We start from the raw sequence: 19,241 nt of genomic DNA, 5'->3' as shown, positions 1-19,241 counted from the left end.
GGCCTCTAAGAATGTTATTATTCAGTGGAAATCCTACCTTCATAGGATCTTCTTTTTGAAGGGGTGAAGGGCGGGGATTTCAAAAACCGCCCGACGTAGGGTGAGCTTCTACCTTCTCTTCTGCAAGACCATACTGGTCATCAATTGGTGTGGAGCCACACTTGATTACGTCGTGGTTTAGCCTACGCACCGGAGACAAATCCTGTGTAGTTCAGTGATCGACATCTTCTAATCACAGTCCGCACATCTCTTAAAGCCTGTTTTTGGCATAGACATTGTGACAGAAAGAAAATCGCGTCAGCGAGTCGAACCATTCCGAGAGTGTGGTGTGCATGCGGAAAAACTGAACTTAGGCAACAGGGCGCAGTGCGTGCTATTTATACTATCACCAATATCACGTCCGGACGTGGGATTGATAACTGTTGAGGGACATCGACGCTGATGCCGCACAACTCCCTCTGCTGTCGAATTTCTTTTCTGAGACTGCAAAGCAGGATAAGAATGTATCTGAGATGAGGAATCCATGGGAGGACCCAATCCACTAGAATTGTGTTTAAGTCCTGACAGTCATCATTGGAAAGGTATATTTTAACAATGAGCACCCCCAGCAGACCTTTAAGTGCCACTAATCATCCATTTCCCTGACAATACATATTCTTCCATAGATGACAGGGTCAGTAAAACAACGCATGTCCCTCGGCCTAAATGAGTCATCATATCTAATGGTTCCACATTTGGCAGCAATATATGCATGTTCTTGATTAATGAAGTGTGTTTCATGTAGAAGTGCTACATTAATCTTGTGCCTTTGCAAAGATGCAATAATTGTCCATGTTTTATTTTATGATTGAGTCTTCTGACATCCCATGTTAGATGTCTAATAGTCTAATTTATTTTCTAGAACCTATCTCAACTAATTTTCATGAAATCACATTGACATTTCAGGCATTGTGCCACCCGCCTTGCCACTCTCCCCAGTACATCAGATCCTATCTGTGTATTTGCAGTGCTCCATATATGTTATATTTTATGTTATATATAATAGTTCCTGTATCTGTGCCCTACCTATCTTTGCTTCAGCTTTATCAGTATTCCTTAGAACAACATACACTCATCCCATCAACCTTCCCCCACTTTCACCATGCAAACCTATAGATGGATCATTGGATGGGAAGCACACATGAGCGATCTGACGTTATCGATTCCACAGAATCGATCGGGATCCACACGAAAGGGGGAACGCACTTGATATCATTGTATGCTGATGATATGTTGCTATATCTGCGCTTCCCAGAGGAAAACTTGCGGTATGTCCTGGAAGTGATTGAACATTATGCGACCCTTCGGGCATACCAGTAAACCCCAAAAAGTCAAGCCTGTTTCCACTGGGGAGATATAGGGGGGCCCCACAGGAGAACCTACCTATCCTGCAGATACCCTTGCAGACCAGGACAATCAGATACTTGGCGATTAACGTATACCACACGATTGCAGACAAATATAAATGCAACATAGAGAGGGCAGTGGAAGGAATCCAGAATAGCATGAAGTTCTGGGCGAAGCTTCCCCTGGCCATGGTGGGTAGGGAGGCTTTGCTCAAGATGGTGGTCCTGCCCAGGCTGTTAGACTGCTTTACGAATATCCCATATATGCTCCCCAAACACTTTTTTACGAAACTCCAGAGCTTATGCAGGGGCTTCAGAGTGGCCCTATGGAAACTACAGAATCCATATGACAAAGGGGGTATAAACCTGCCGAACTTTGCGATGTACCACCTAGCGGGGCAGCTCCAGTTCGTGGCCAGATGGCTATCGGAGGTAGAAACGGCAGAAGTCAGATTGCTAAGTAAGGACTGTGCCCCATTCTTTTTAAATGAACTGATATGGCTACCCAAATCAAAAGTGAAAGGACGAGCGAGATTTCTGGAATTAGGCTGGAAAATATGGCGCAAAGCGTGCCAGGTAGTAGGAAACCCAACCCCATGCTCCCCACACATACCACTCATGGTGCTATGCGGAGAGGATGAGCAAATGATAAAGGGGACCTGCAAATTCTGGGAACCGGTGGGCCTCGCGACCCTGGGAGACATATGGCAAGAGGGGGGGGTATCAGAGTTCCATAAAATAAGGGAGGAAACCAGAGTACACATAGGTCAACACATCACATACATCCGAATCCTCAAACGAGTAAGAGAAAAGTGGCCTGAGATAGTACTATCAGAACAACCCGATATGATTATTGAGACGATTTACGATATCTCGGAGGGTGGGCACGAAATATCCCGAACTTAAGAACTATTGATGTCCAGAGTGGGCAAGGAGTTGCTCCAATTGAGGAGGGACTGGTAGGAGGAGGTGGGAGAACCTATGCAGGACGGACAATGGGAAAGAGCCCAGAGATATCATAAGAAGGTATCCCGGAACGCGAGGTTGCAACAGATCCAGTTATATATTACCCACAGGGCATGCATGACCCCCAGTAGAATCGCGAGGTTCAGAAGCGCAGGGACACAGAAATGCCCCAAGTGCGGAGAGGTGGATGCCGGGATGATTCATATGTTCTGGGCGTGCCTGGAGGTGGGGAGATTCTGGGAGGAGGTCAAACAGCGCCTGTCTCAAAAGGGGATCAATCTAAGGGTGGATTCAGCATGGGCATGCATGCTGGAGGGATTTACTAGACCAAGCAACCTAAAGCATATCAGCAAACCGAAAGACCTGGCCTACATCCCGGCCAAGCGGAGAATTGCCATGAGCTGGAAAGCAGCCCAAAGACTTAGATTGGAGGTGTGGTGAAATTACCTTTTGAAGTGGGCAGAAGCGGAGACAGTGGTATAGCATGAAGCAGTCAGCAGGGGAGGGGAAGATGAAGCAGGCCCCTTGATTGCATGGAAACAAATGGTGGCTAGGATGTCAGGACTCTCCCATGTCGGTTCTAGTGAAGACGATACGTCTGGTAACAGTGAACGGGACAACCCCTGAGAAATGAATCTAGCGGCATTGAAGTGGGTGCTCGAGTTAATGGGGAGCGAGGGGGGAGGACTCCAACGTGAAACATGTTGATGCAACACTAAGCAGCAAGTATATGAACATGTCCTATATGTTGTTAAGTTTGGTGTGTTGTTTTATAAAAAATAATAAAAATTGTTTAAAAAAAAAAAGCAGGCTGTGGAATCAAGACAACACATAAAAATGTTAGAGATGAGGGTGATCAGATTGGCACTGATCACCTTCCATCCAGGGAAAGAACATTCTGATAATGATGGACAACACAGTGACCATGCATTACCTCAACAAGAGAGAAGGTGTAGGGTCAATATCACTGTGAAAGGAGGCAATGCAGCTCCGGTCTGGGCTCCACACAACGGAATATCTCTGTTGGCTGTTCATCTAGCTGGCAAAGAGAATACAACAGTAGATGCTCTGAGCAGGCAGAACACGATCTCCCACAAGTGGCAGTTGACTTAGGAAATCCTTTTAGAGATCTTCACCCTTTGGGGAATCCCTCAAGTGGATCTGTTTGCATCCAGTATCAACAAAATGCAACCTTTTCTGCTCCATGCACTTTCCTCAGAGTGGAGCTCTGGGGGGCGCATTCATAATGGACAGGGAATTTCTACTTCTTTGCACATGCCCACCAGTCCATGTCATTCCTCGTGTCATCAGGAAGTTGAGGAAGTTTGGGAAATCCATGATGCTGACTGCCCCGGATTGGGACAAATTACCTATTGCCATGATGGGCAGAGAAGAGTTATCTAAAATGTTGGTACCGCCACAAACTACTATCCTTATTTCCAAATACTTCCCTTTGGCACTCTCAGAAGTTCTTTCTTTGAGCGATGTTTTGACTTACTTACAAGGCTAACCTGGACCTTCAAAACCCTCATAATTGTACTATAAACTTTAAGCATATTTTGTCGGAATTAATTACTCAAGGTTCCCGATCTGAGAACATAGTTTGTGGGAGCTCAACTTTGCTACAATGCAGACTGGGCAAACAAGAATAGTACAGTGCCACATCTTGTGATTGGGAGGGAGGGTGAATTGACAAATGCAGTGATTGTACACTTGGTAAATTGCAAAAACAAATATAGAGAACTGTAGGAAAACCGAGAGTTAACACAATGCTTATATGGAATGTATTAATGTGTACCAGTATACATAGTAGACCTTATAGTGTGCTTCTTCCCACATGGGAATCAATGGGGTGGTGACGAGTCAGAGGCCCTGATCAGATGAATACCAGACGCAAACAACACCGTAGGCGATCTGTATACAGATTTTGTATATAAATCTATATAGGCACAACTGGCAGGGTGACCACAATCACCAACATAATGAGATACAGTCGGGATAGGGAAAGCATCATAAAAAGATGGACATACTTTTCAACTGAACCCCCAATACACATACACAAAGTGAGGGCAAGCAAGGCCAAAACAAATCAGCTATCTACAATACAATGCTACATGTTATGATTGATGGTATCTGAAAGGATAGGATGAATGGACGCTAGATAAATTGCACAAGATATCGAGTGAGGATTCGAGAGAGGCGTGCACACTAACTCCAAATGTCTTCTTGAATGGAAGATTCTGCATGACACAGTACTGAATACTATCCCAGCCATACATCACCCACCCCCCCTTCATAAGTACAACCCAGAATGCAGTGCACAATGTTGGTGGTCTCGGTTCCCAGGCATATCATTATTTCATTTACAGTGGGAATCCAAAGACCCAGGAATTTGGCACAAAGATTGAAAAGGTATACCAGACATCATAGGGACAAGCCTAGTCCTTCACCGACTAAGAACCCTGCTTAGATGCATCATGCACCTATATAGTATAAACTCAAAGTTTTGCAATCTAGCTTTGAGAATAGTTGAGGAAAGGGGTGGGGGGTCTAAGCTACACAGGGTGGATAAAAGCGTTTTGCAATTCTCGAGACAAAATGTACCGGGATTAGTTCATCCACATCAGAGACCAGGTGATATGTCTGAGGTTTAAGATTAATTCTAAACCTTCCAGCTATCACCTCATTTGTTTTGTTTTGATATTTGGGTGGCATTTAGACATTACCTGGTAGGTAAAGGTGGAGAAGACGCCTATAGTGACATAGAGGTAAATACAAATGAATATAATCTACACCCGATGTATACAAGCAGCTTGTACCGATTGCTGACCATCAGTGCACCGTGTCATTACATTAGGGTAAATGGACTGCGAGCATGAGAAATACCTTGGTGTGTCTGATAACTATGGAGGACAACACAAACTGAACAATGTGCCCCAGTGATCCAAGCATACTACAATTGTCTAAATTATGAGTAAAATGAATATGTTGCTTACAAATGTTGTGTACAATAATAAAGAAAATAAAGAATAAAGAAAGTTAAAAAGGAAAATATGATATAGACTTTGTCACATTTGGAAAAATCTTGGCTGGGGAGAATAGAATAGGTGATTGAAGACATACGTTTGTAGAAAAACCAAGTGTCCTTTATTTATTATTTCTCTAGCATATTTTATTTATTTATTTATTTGTTTGTTTGTTTAGTTTCAAAGAAACTTTACAAAACACTAAAACAATAAAAACACTGTATACCAAAACATTATTCCATTAACACACACACAATATACAAACTCAATATAACATGCACAATATAAAACATCATACCTTTGCCAAGGGTATGCAAAACCATCTAAAACATCCAAGCAGATTATTTTCCAGAGACAACAACTTCATTCTGACCGTTAGTTCTTGTTACAATGTCAATGCGTTTCCTAATAATTATCCACAGCCGATAAATGGCGATATGAACTTTTTGGCTATCCATATTGAGGCAATAGGCCCAGAAATGATCACTCTTGATATATATATATATATATATATATATATATATATATATATATATATATATATATATATATATATATATATATATATAGAGAGAGAGAGAGAGAGAGAAAAGGGAGGAAAGAGCGAATCACACTCCCGCAGGCACAAACATAAATGCCAGGTTCAAAAAAGGTTCGGAAAAAAAAACAAACAGACACAGTATAGAAATTACTGATGTCTTTAATGTTTAAGTAAGTAAAAAAACAAAAGCATCGTGCAAAAAACAAATGCACGACACATAGCAGCACATAGAAAACAGAAGAACAACAGGACGCCTAGGGGCTTGTGGAATCTGCTTAGATCACATGCTGTGCATAGGCCGACATCTAGTGGAAGCTGCGGAGTATTACAGTTTGTTTTTCGAAACTCGAAAATGGGCGTCGACACAGGCGTGCCAGTAATACTATCCCTAGTGTGACGTCCACTGTACCCAAGATCCCTCACGCGTCTAGGATCCTCAGATTGTTTTTTTCCGCCATACTGGTCGGAAGCATCTTGCGGAGTTCCCTGGCCTTAGCCATACTTTTGCTAATTATTGAAGTAAAATGATTTATTGACATCCTTCCCCACCCCAACATCGACCCTCGACGACGGCTGGAGAAGACATCGACCGTCGGCTGCTGCACGACGGATCTGGGCCTCGGAAGGCCGCTGGCCTCGGCCCGGGCCTAGTAGGCCGCTGGTCTCGGCCCTGCAAGTAGGGAGAGTGGGGGGTGGTACATACTCTTCACTCTTAGTATATAGGTACACCTTATATATTTCCTACACTTACCAGCCCGCTGCCTCAAGGTGCGTATGGAGGGTACCCCTTTCCAATTCTGCCCCAAGTGCAACCGCAAATACCCTTGGGTCGACAGGCACGCCACTGCTTGCCGAGGGACCACCCCAAAGCGAACTGCAGAGCGTGTAGTAGGTTTAAGCCTAAGACACTTAAGGACCGTTCGACTAAGCGTTGGGCCCACCACGCCAGGCAGGCAGCCATGGCAGCGGAGGGCGCCTTCAGCGATGGCAGCGACGCCGTACTTTCGGACGGCGAGGGCATTACGGCGTCGAAAGACTGCCGAGCGCAGGTCCCCGACCTCGGAAGGTTGTCCGGCAGGGCGGCTATGGGGAAGACCCCCGGCGACGCAAGCGCTACACACCCTACACACACTAAGCACACTAAGTCCAACCGAACCTCGACGACGTCGACTTCTCGGAAAGAGGCACAGATAGAACGGTCCGACTCGGTGTCCTCTGGGCGCTCTCGATCGAGATCGCCGCATGACGCAAGGCAATCATCCACTCTTGCCAAGAGTGCCTCGCTCCCTAGATTAACGGAAGTTCGATCGTCGGAAGACGAAGACGACTTCCACCCCCAGGCCGCGCTCCAGGAGACCGAGGCCGCAGTTAACACCAGCGAGGCCCCACGCTCAAAACAAGGTACCTCTCCCGACCCTCGACGCCAGGCGTCGAAAGTCTCTGAGGCCTCCAAGGGGCAGGGAAAACATTTTTCCACGCACGGGGAGGGGGGGAAACAGCGGAAAGCACAGCCTTCCACTCCTGTAAGACCATCCTTCCACCCTAAGCAGACAGGCAAACATAAATCTACTGGGACATCAACATCCAGCAAGGCTACCCTTGATAAGTCCTCTAAGTTGCCTACTAAAGCCATACCCTGTTCCAAAGAATGGTCCAGTGAAGACATAGACAGGGTCATGTCAAGGATGTCTTCCTTAGCTGATTTTTATGACAAAAACCCAGAACATTTCCTTTCGTATGACCCTCAAGGGGCCACACCCTCAGGCTCCTCTGATCCTATCCCCCTAAGTAAAAAGACCCGAGTCGAAAGACCTGACCCCTTCGAGGTGCAGCCTTACTCTACTCCATACTCTACTCCACACCCCAGATACCAAGGAAAACCTTTCCCTGAAGGGGACCAGGAGTTTACAATTATGGAGGAACAAACCGGGTCTGAATACTATGCGGAGGATGAGGACCTGGAGGAGGTAGAAGATGAGCAGGAAATTTACAGAGTAGATTCCCCGGTAGAAAGCGAAGCCCCAGTTACCGACTCGCCAGTTGATAACCAACCCCTCCTTAATGAAGTTCTTGCTCGCGCAGCAGAACATTTTCACATCGACACACAGGGTGTACAGGAGGAAAGGGACTTCGCAGAAGAGTTGGTGGGAGAGAGGAGGCCGGTCGCTCAGACCATCCCTATCCTTAAATCCATCCAACGTAGAATAGCTCCATCCCTGGTGAATCCTAACCTCACCAGAGGCGTCAACCCCAGAGTCGAAAAACTTTTTCGGGCAGCCCAATCTGACCCTCTTTATATAAGAGGTCATCTTAAACCAGACTCCCTAGTGGTTACCAACACTCGGAAGAGGGCTGGGACACCCTTATCGTCGTCGGAAGCTCCTCCCGACAAGGAGAGCAAAAGACTGTACGGGTTTGGCAGGAAGGTAGCCTCAACGTCCGCCTACCAAGCAAGGATTGCAAACTCCACCACCCTGTTGGCAAGTTACAACTGCCATCAATGGGAAGAGGTCGCGGTAAAAAGACCCGGTTCGAAAGATCTGAACCCTTCGAGGTGCAGCCTTACTCTACTCCATACTCTACTCCATCACCCCAGATACCAAGGGCAGCCTTTCCCTGAAGGGGACCAGGAGTTTACAATTATGGAGGAACAAACCGGGACTGAATACTATGCGGATGATGAGGACCTGGAGGAGGTAGAAGACGAGCAGGAAATTTACAGAGTAGATTCCCCGGTAGAAAGCGAAGCCCCAGTTACCGACTCGCCAGTTGATAACCAGCCCCTCCTTAATGAAGTTCTCGCTCGCGCGGCAGAACATTTTCACATCGACACCCACGGTGTACAGGAGGAAAGGGACTTCGCAGAAGAGTTGGTGGGAGAAAGGAGGCCGGTCGCTCAAACCATCCCTATCCTTAAATCCATCCAACGTAGAATAGATCCATCCCTGGTGAATCCAAACCTCACCAGAGCCGTCAACCCCAGAGTCGAAAAACTTTTTCGGGCAGCCCAGTCTGACCCTCTTTATATAAGAGGACAGCTTAAACCAGACTCCCTAGTGGTTACCAACACTCGGAAGAGGGCTGGGACACCCTTATCGTCATCAGAAGCTCCTCCCGACAAGGAGAGCAAAAGACTATACGGGTTTGGCAGGAAGGTAGCCTCAACGTCCGCCTACCAAGCAAGGATTGCAAACTCCACCACCCTATTGGCAAGTTACAACTGCCATCAATGGGAAGAGGTCGCGGCGCTCATAGCCTCTGCTCCTGAACCGTTAAAGGGCCAGTTGGCTCGGATCTCGGCAGAAGGGAGAGCCGTGTCTGGTTGCATATTAAAAGCAACTTTCGACGCCGTGGACAACGCAGGAAGATTGATAGCAGAAGGTACTGTTATCAAGAGACATGCGTGGTTACGGCAGTCGGGGTTCAAAACAGAAACACAGGCTTCATTAATAGACAAGCCGGTGGAACCCGATCTATTGTTTGGGAAAGCGGTCGAAGACGCACTTAAGAATGCCAAGGGCGAGTACGAGACTCTCAAATCCCTTGGCCAGCTTACCAACAAACCCCCTAATCAGAGGGGGAACAGTAATTTTCGTCGCCCACGCGGCCAAAATTCACAAAGAGGCAACTATGCCCAAGGACAGGGTACACAATGGAACAACAACCAGCAGTCTACCCAGAGTTACAGCAAGGGTAACAAAAGAGGTCGTGGAAGAGGCAGAGGCAGCCCCAACAAGGGAGGTGGCACGCCTCCACCAAAGCAGTGACGCTCAGTTCAGGGTCCCTTCTCACGCAACCCCAGTAGGGGGACGCATTTCCAACTTCACCCAGGCTTGGGAAGGGATCACCTCAGACAGATGGGTGCTGTCAACAGTGTCCACAGGATATTGTATAGAATTACTGCAGCGTCCCCGGAACCACCCTCCACGACAAAGAGTACACTCCTTAGAACATCAGAAGATCCTTCTCGAGGAGATCGCCATTCTGCTAGAAAAGGACGCGATAGAACTCGTCCCAGGACACCAGGTAAACAAGGGTATCTATTCAACTTACTTCCTTGTGCCAAAGAAAGATTTAACAATGCGCCCAGTATTGGATTTACGGCTTGCCAACAAGTATGTCAAGCCCCAAAAATTCCGTATGACCACGCTACAAGAGGTAATCCCCCTCCTAAAAAAGGGGGATTACATGGCAACCTTGGATATGAAAGATGCTTATTTTCATATCTCCATGCTCCCAGCCCACAGAAAATACTTGCGCTTCAAGGTGGACAGTCGCCACTACCAATTCAAGGTACTGTCCTTCGGGATAGCTTCAGCACCAAGGGTGTTCACCAAGGTACTGGCGGTGGCTGCTGCACACCTACGCAGGGAGGCAATCCCAGTGTACCCTTATCTGGACGACTGGCTCATAACGGGGGAAACCCCAGGAATTTGCAGGTCAAACATTCAGAGGACTATCGACCTCCTCCACGAATTAGGCTTCTCTATCAACGAGAAGAAGTCAAGTCTGGTGCCAAGCACCTCAAAACAGTTCCTAGGAGCAATCCTAGATTCTCAAAAAGGGTTGACCTTCCCTTCGGAAGAGAGAATTCGGAATATACTACTGCAAATTCCACATTATCAGTCAGGTCAACAAATAACGGTACGCAAAGCAATGCGGTTACTGGGCATGATGGCGTCTTGCATTTACCTGGTCCCCCACGCGCGTCTGCGCATGCGTCCCATGCAGGAATGGTTGGCGAAACAGTGGTCTCAGGCAAGTGGTCAGTGGGACGATCTAGTGGTCGTTTCGCCAACACTCGTACAGAGCTTACACTGGTGGACAAGAGAGAATCTCGCAAGGGGAAAACCCTTTTATGATCCCGAAGTACAGGCAGTGGTGACTACAGATGCATGCCTGACTGGGTGGGGAGTTCACCATCTCCACCACACAGCTCAGGGTCTCTGGTCTCACTCAGTAGCCAAGAACCACATCAACCTGCTAGAGCTTCTGGCAGTATTCCGAGCGCTTCGGGCGTTCGAGCCCCATCTGCTAAACTTGTCGGTGCAGATCCGGACGGACAGCACGACAGCCATGTTCTATTTGAACAAACAAGGAGGGACTCGTTCGCCAAATCTGTCCAAGCTTGCCCAGAAAATCTGGATATGGGCACTCAGACGGAACATCTTCCTGTCATCACAACATGTTCCAGGGGAGCTCAATTCCCTAGCGGATGCCCTAAGCAGAGACTCCCTCCCAGAGGAACACGAATGGGTCCTTCACAGAGATATCGTAGAAGATCTCTTCTCTCAGTGGGGTTTCCCCACTATAGACCTATTCGCCACAAGCGAAAACAAACAATGCCCAGGATTTGCATCCAGGTTCCTCCAGCCAGACTCCCAAGGGAACGCCCTGTGGATGAACTGGTCAGGGATGTTTGCGTACGCTTTTCCACCAACTCCTCTCATCAGGAAGGTGGTGTACAAGATGAACAAGGAATCGATGACGCTCATCCTAGTTGCTCCCATGTGGGCGAGACAACCAGGGTTTCCACACCTACGCAGGATGGCGGTGTGCGAGCCCATCAAACTCCCAGCCTGGTACAACCTACTGTCCCAGCAACAAGGTCAAACAGTGCACCAGGAACCCAACTCAATGAACCTGGCAGCATGGCTCCTGAGGTCATAGAGTTTGGCCATCTCAATTTACCACAAAGGTGTATGGACATCCTAAAAGAATCCAGGAAACCAAACACAAGGCACTGTTATTTTGACAAGTGGAAGAGATTCGTTATTTGGTGCCAGAATAAACAAATCAACCCAGTTGATTGCACTCCTTCCAACGTTGTGACATACATGCTCCACCTGCTGGATGCAGGATTGGTTTTTAACTCTCTGAAAGTACACCTGGCAGCCCTCTCGGCTTACACCACATCCCATAACAAGGTGTCATGGTGGAAAGTACCAGTAGTTAAAGCCTTCATGGAAGGAGTAAAGAGACTTCACCCTCCTATTTCGAACCCACCGCCAGGATGGGACCTTAATGTGGTGCTAGCTAAGCTCATGGGCCCCCCTTTCGAACCCATGCATAAAAGTAGTCTCAAACACCTGACTTATAAAACGGCCTTCTTAGTAGCCATTACCTCTATAAGAAGGGTCAGTGAAATTCAGGCTCTGTCAGTGCAGGATCCTTTCTTTACTATCCACAAGGACAAACTGGTTTTACGCACACACCCTAGGTTCTCACCTAAATTTATATCAAAGTTCCATGTAAACCAGTCCATCGAGCTTCCGGCTTTCTTCCAGAACCCGCAAAGCTCGGCTGAGGTGAAACTACACACCCTAGATGTGCGTAGGGCGGTCCTCTACTATGTAAATAAAACCAGACCGCTAAGGAAAACAGATCAACTGTTTGTCTCCGTAGCTACAGGCAGAGAGGGAGATCGCGTCTCTAAAGGCGCTATCTCGAAGTGGATTATCAACTGTATACAGCTGTGTTACTCTCTTTCTGAAAAAACTCTGCCTTTTACGCCAAGAGCCCACTCTACTAGAGGCATTGGGGCCACTCTGGCTTTCATTGCAAATGTTCCCCTCGACACCATTTGCAAAGCAGCTACTTGGAGCTCTATTCACACTTTTACTCAGCATTACTGCATTGACACTCATTCCAAGACAGATACACAAGTGGGACAAGCGGTTCTAAGACACCTGTTTGCTCATGACCCTTCTCACATCCCACCTCCTTCTTCTGGTACTGCTCGCTAATCTATGCACAGCATGTGATCTAAGCAGATTCCACAAGCCTCAGAAGGGATACATTACTCACCGTAATGGTATTTCTGATGCTTGTATCTGCTTAGATTCACATGCGACCCACCCATCATCCCCTCCGAGAGAAGGCGCATGATTGCTTGTAGTGTTACCTTTCTGCCTATCTGCTTGGATTATCTGTACTCACGCTACTCCTCATGCTTCCTCATGTCAGAAAAACATACAATCTGAGGATCCTAGACGCGTGAGGGATCTTGGGTACAGTGGACGTCACACTAGGGATAGTATTACTGGCACGCCTGTGTCGACGCCCATTTTCGAGTTTCGAAAAACAAACTGTAATACTCCGCAGCTTCCACTAGATGTCGGCCTATGCACAGCATGTGAATCTAAGCAGATACAAGCATCAGAAATACGATTACAGTGAGTAATGTATCCCATATATATATATATATATATATTTTTGTATTCCACATCTATGACAGTAATGACCACAGCTGGGCTGGTTCGGCAAATTTTTCGGCGTAGGCGTCCTGCGTCCTTCACGTTGATAAGCTGTCCCTTGAGGGCCTCTGTCAAGGGTCGACGTCACCGGAAGTTATATATAAGACGCACAGCGCCCGTAGCCTCAGTTCAATTTTTTCCACGAACGTGTTCCCTTCGGAATCTCGGAGTGCTCGGTTCTTCTACTTTGCATTGCGAAAATGTCTTCGTCTTCTTCTACCCCAAAGTCGGGCTTTAAAAAGTGACGGGACTGCGGTTCCAAAATGTCCATCACGAACCCGCACGATGTTTGCCTCTGGTGCCTCAGCAAAAGCCACGCCACCGACGACTGCGATGACTGCCATTCCCCATGTCATCGAAGGCTTTGCGGGACTGGAAGAAGAAATTATCGGTTGGTAGGGTTTCTAAAACCCGTAAGTCGAAATCTGCTGAGCTTTCGACCGACAATTCGAGGGGCGACTCTCCACGTCGGTGTAAGTCCAGGGGGTCTCGGTCTCGGAGTGACCCCTGCTACTTGTTAACGCACCCCACTCCTTAGAGTTTGGTGGTGCAGGCGGCTACGGCCCCAGCGAAGCAGGCTGCGTACCTGGCTATCCCTCCGATACGGACGACATGCACTTTATGGTTGGACGAAGAAGGTATTTTCTTCTGGGGGTATGGCTTTAAAGGCAGCCAACTCAGTTTGTGCCTTGGCATGATTCACTCACACTCTGTGGAATTGTTCATCTTTGGCGGCTGTGCATATTCCCGAAGGGGAAGAACGGGATGGTTTTCTAGCTCTCGTTCAAGATGGCAAGGATGCCATGTGTGAATCCGTTCAGTCGGGTCAAACATGGCAGGCTGTGTCAGCCGGTCCATGGCTGCGAGCACCGTGATGCGTAGGTTTGCGTGGTTGCAGAAGTCGGGGTTTGCTCCTGATGTGCAATCCCGGCTTCTCAACATGCCCTTTGATGGTGCCCATCTTTTTGGCAGCAAGGCTGACGAGAGCCTTGAGAGGTTGCAGACCTCCAAAGCTGCAGCGAAGTCTTTGAGCGCTGCAGTACGTCAACCTCTCTGCCTTTTCGTCCTAGGGGACAGCAATGGAGGGGATGTTCCTTTTGATACTACTCTTCCTTTGGTAGATCAAGAGGAGCAGCCAGTCAAAGGGGCCACCGTAGGAGTACCAGAGCTGGAAAGCAAGGTATTCGAGGTGCCAAAGCCGCTCGGGCAGTTGCCTCTTTGCCCTCAGGCACTGCCGCAGCCGCGTCCACTCAGTCATGAGGCCATGCCCCATGGTTCGCCGGTTGGGGGCAGACTGGCGCAGCATCTTGTAGAATGGCGTGCCATTACTTCAGATGTGTGGGTTCTGGAGATCATAACCCACGGCTACTGTCTCCCCTTTCGGCAGAGGCCTCACGACAATCCACCGGGGAAGCTCTCTTTGAAGCTTCCGGATCCGCTCCTTGCGCAGGAAATCCTATCCCTGCTGGAGAAAGGCGACATAGAACTGGTGCCTGTAGTAGAGAGGAACAAGGGATGGTGTTCCCCTTATTTTTTGATCCCGAAAAAAGACAGGGGATTGGGACACATCATGGACTTGCGTGGGCTGAACAAGCTCCTGTTACGCTCACCTGGTATCCACGGGGACATCACTCAGCTTGTTCTGACCTCTTACGACCTCGAACCCTTCCCTGGAGTCTACTCGACTGGAGACTGGGCCTGAAACACAGGATTGGTAGAGTTTAACTCCCTATTGTCTCTGTGTGCTTGAACCCCTTCTTCCCCGGGGTCCAACCCTTCCCTTTGATCCACAGCTCACCTTGTTTTCTTGGAAAGTGTGCTCTCCGTCCTTCTTTCAGCGCAGGGGCGCGTTGATTGATGCAGGCTTGTTGCTGCCTAGTTACTTCACTGGCAACAGTCCGACAGGTAAGTATATTGAGTCTTTTGAACAGTTCTCTAACTTCGTTCCTTTCCTTCCTTAGATGATGGCCGGCATCCGGGGATGGCGACGTGCTGCTGAGATGAGTAGCGCTGAAGGTGAGTGAGAGCGCGATGCGCGATGCGACCCTTTCGTATTTGTATTGAACAGAGTTCTTTTTCTGTATCTTTTAGGTGCCGCAACGTTTTCAGCCTGGATGCCGGTTATGAAGAAGAAATGCAGTGAGTAAGTGCGGTATGCGGCGCCTCTAGATGTTTCCACGCTAACCTGGAGTGTCTTTTCCCTCTTGCAGATGGATGAGAAGTTCCGGAGACAGAGTTCCCCCAGAGCGGCTGGGATTCAGGTAAGCGTTTGAAGCTCGTACAGTCTGTAAAAAATAAGCGAAGATTGAATGCTTACTAATGCCTTTTTTCTGTTCTTTTCCCTTTTTCTTAGGAAGCGGCGTGCCGGGATGGGAATGACACCGCCGAAGATGCACGCATAACAGAAGAAGCGATGAATGATGGGCAGAACTCTGCAAGGTAAGGCTGTTCCTAACAGTGTTCTTGTTCTTGCAGGAGCTGAGTGCAGAAGAAAGATGCAGGCCTATTGGAGACCGATCTGAACACTGTGAGTGTCACGCTGCAGGTGCAGAAAACACAAAGCATGCTTCTCAGCCTGGGCGTGGCTTAAATAGTCTCTGGGTATCCCAGGTGTCTCTGGACTGAACCACTCCAAAAAGACTAGACCGCACATGCAGTTCTGGGAACCGAAATATGTGGGGGCATCCATCTTGTCCCCATCAATGCACTACAAGTCCAATCCCCAATGTTATCCTATGGGAGTGAGTGAGTCTGGTGCCACAAGCGCCAAGTCTGACTCCAAGTGGGTCTTTGGAGGGATGGAGAGGCCCTTGAGGGCCATGTAGGTGATCGTGGCCTGGCTCCAGCCTGACATCTTGGAGGGCTGGGGACATGAGGGGCAGGAATCATGACAGCTCCTCAGGAAGGACAAGTTCAAGATGGTAACTCTTTCTCAAGTCCTCCAGGCCCTTCAACTAAGATTGGTTGGTGTCTCTAGACCTCAAGGATGCTTACTTTCATGTGCCGATTCATCCAAAGCACAGGAAGTACCTGAGGTTCACGGTTGGCGGCTTGCATTTTCAGTTTCGGGTCCTGCCGTTCGGATTGACCTCTGCCCCGATGGTCTTCACCAAGCTGATGGTGGTGGTGGCAGCGTATCTCAGGAAAGGGGGGATTCACGTCTACCCCTACCTGGACGATTGGTTGATCAGGGCACGTTCTCCCGAGCAAGTCCTGGATCATCTGTCCGTCACCTGTCCGTCACCTGCCACTCCCTTCACAAGCTGGGCTTCTCCCTCAATTTAAAGAAGTCCCATTTGACGCCGACCCAGCGGCTCCAGTACATCGGAGCAGTGCTCCACACATCCCTGGGGCTGTGTTCGCCTCGCCAGGTAAGGGCTCATCACATTCTGAGGATGGTGGACAAGTTTCAAGGTGCCCAGAGTCTCCCGGCATTTGAGTTCTTGCGGTTGCTCGGCCTCATGGCATCCTGCATTTTCCTGGTGCCAGGGGCCAGGCTGCGGATGAGATCTCTGCAGTGGGCTCTCAGAAATGCAGTGGTTGCCGTTCTCCGGCAGGATGTCGGATCACGTTCAGATTCCGCCCTTGGTCGCACAGGATCTTCTGTGGTGGGCCGTCGAAGGCAATCTGATGAAGGGAGCTCCGTTTTGGCAACCGTGGCCGGAGGTGACAATCGTGACGGACGCATCCCTCATGGGTTGGGGAGCTCATGCCAATGAACTGACGGCCAACGGCCGTTGGTCTCCGTCGGAGTCCAGACTCCACATCAGTCTGTTAGAGCTGCGGGCTGTCAGGCTAACACTGAAGGCTTTTCTGCCGTCTGTGCTGGGGGAAAATGTCCTGATTATGACGGACAATACAGTGGCTATGCACTAACTCAACAAAAAGGGGGGGGCAGGGTCACTCCCGTTGTGCAGGGAGGCGATGTAGCTCTGGTTCAGGGCCATCCAGCAGGAGATTTCGATCACAGCAGTTCATCTGGCCAGAGATGAAAATGCGGCGGCGGACGCTCTGAGTAGGCAGAGCACGGTCTCTCACCAGTGGGAGCTGGCTCAGGAAGTTCTTTTGGAGATCTTCGGCCTTTGGGGAACCCCACAAGTGGATCTCTTCGCCACCAATGTCAACCGGAAGTGCGAGAGATTCTGCTTGTGGGAATTTCCTCCAAGAGGAGTCTTAGGGGACGCGTTCGTAGTGGAGTGGTCCTTCCCACTGCTATACGCGTTCCCTCAAGTCCCTTTCATTCCCCAAGTGTTGCAGAGGTTAAGGAGGTTCGGTTCCTGGATTATCTACATTGCTCCGGCATGGGCCAGGAGTGCGTGGTACCCGGACCTTCTAGACATGTCCATCTGCGCTCCACGTCGTCTTCCCTACCGAGAGGATCTGCTCTCACGGGAGGGGGCTCGAGTTCTCCATCCAGAGGTCAAGTTTCTCAGCCTTCATGCTTGGTATCTGAAAGGCTGAGGTATAAGGATTGGGACCTCCCCAAAGACGTGACGGAGGTGTTGCTTTCGGCCAGAAGGCCCGCAACGAAATCCCTGTAACATTGCCGTTGGAGGAAGTTCTGCGACTGGTGCAGGGTACAGAATGTGGATCCTTTCCAATGTTCCATTCCTTTGGTTTTGTCTTTTTTGCTTTCTTTAGCCCACAAGGGCCTGCAAGTAGGTACCATTAAGGGGTACCTAGCGGCACTGTCCATATTTAAGTGCTCGTCTGAGGAATGTTCTTATTTTAAGATCCCTTTTATTTCTCAGTTTCTAAAAGGGCTAACTAATGTGTTTCCACCGTCGCCTTTCCAGGTGCCGGGATGGGATTTGAATTTGGTTTTAAAGTTCCTAATGGGAGCTCCGTTTGAGCCCTTACATTCTTGCCCGCTGAGACTGTTGTCCTTTAAGACTGTATTTTTAGTTGCGGTTACTTCTGCACGAAGGGTGAGTGAGTTGCAGGCACTTTCCGCCAAGCTACCTTTCAAGCTGTTCCATAAGGACAGGGTTGTCCTTCTTTTCTTCCGAAGGTTGTGTCGGAATTTCATTTAATCCAGAAGGTGATTCTTCCAGCATTTTATCCTCCTCTGCATCCTGGTAAGGAAGAGGAGAGGCTCCATAGGTTGGATCCTAGGAGAGCTTTGAGTTTCTATCTCTCACGGATGTCCTGGGTCAGAGTGGACGATCAGCTCTTTGTTGGATACGCTGCAAGGCGTTTAGGTCAGGCTGTTTCCAAGCAGACCTTGTCCTGATGGATCATTTTGACGATCTCTGAATGTTACCGTTTGACGGTTAAGGACCCTCCAGTAGGCTTACGGGTGCACTCTACTAGGGGTGTGGCTGCTTCCACGGCCCTACAGAGGGGCGTTCCGATTCGCAGTATTTGAGAAGCAGCCAAATGGGCTTCTGTCCATACCTTTGTGAGACACTATTCCCTGGACTCCATCCATGGGCAGGATTTGGCCTTTGGTAAGGTAGATCTATATTCAGCAATTTGATTGGGCATTCTGAAATTCAAAATTTGTAAATTCTTTTCCCACCTCGATATGTTGGTACTGCTTTGGGAGTCTGTCATAGATGTGGAATACGTCGGAGGACACAATCCCATCGAAGAACAAGTTACTTATCTTACCTGGTAACGTTCTTTCGATGGGATGTTCCTCCGACGTATTCCACATCGAACCCTCCCAGCATGCCCCTCTACAGAATTTCTTATGCGATTGCAGCTTACGTTTCCGCAAGGCTTTCTGCAGTCATACTGGCTGGAGATTGTGCCACAAGTTCTGGCAAAAAACTACAACTGAGGCTACGGGCGCCGTGCTTCCTATATATAACATCTGGTGACGTCGACCCTCAACGGAGGCCCTCGAGGGACAGTGTATCGACGTCATCGACGCAGGACGCCTACGCCGAAAATTTTTCCAAAGCATCACAGCTGTGGTCATTACTGTCATAGATGTGGAATACGTCGGAGGAACATCCCATCGAAAGAACGCTACCAGGTAAGATAAGTAACTTGTTCTTTTATTATTTATTATTTCTCTAGCATACTCACAGCAGAAAATGAAGGTGTGTGGCAAGTCACA

General features: G+C 48.6%; 1 protein-coding gene across 11 annotated transcripts in view; it reads left to right on the top strand.

Moving 5' to 3' along the window:
• ARAP1 (ArfGAP with RhoGAP domain, ankyrin repeat and PH domain 1) overlaps positions 1-19,241 on the top strand; it is a 2,533,956-nt gene that overhangs the window by 1,470,135 nt on the left and 1,044,580 nt on the right. The window lies entirely within an intron of this gene.

The sequence above is a fragment of the Ambystoma mexicanum genome, chromosome 7q (genome assembly GCF_040938575.1).
Source record: "Ambystoma mexicanum isolate Mex_15411 chromosome 7q, UKY_AmexF1_1, whole genome shotgun sequence".
Taxonomy (NCBI): domain Eukaryota; kingdom Metazoa; phylum Chordata; class Amphibia; order Caudata; family Ambystomatidae; genus Ambystoma; species Ambystoma mexicanum.
Note: the sequence above shows the minus strand (reverse complement) of the source record. Positions and strands in the feature narration are given on the sequence as shown.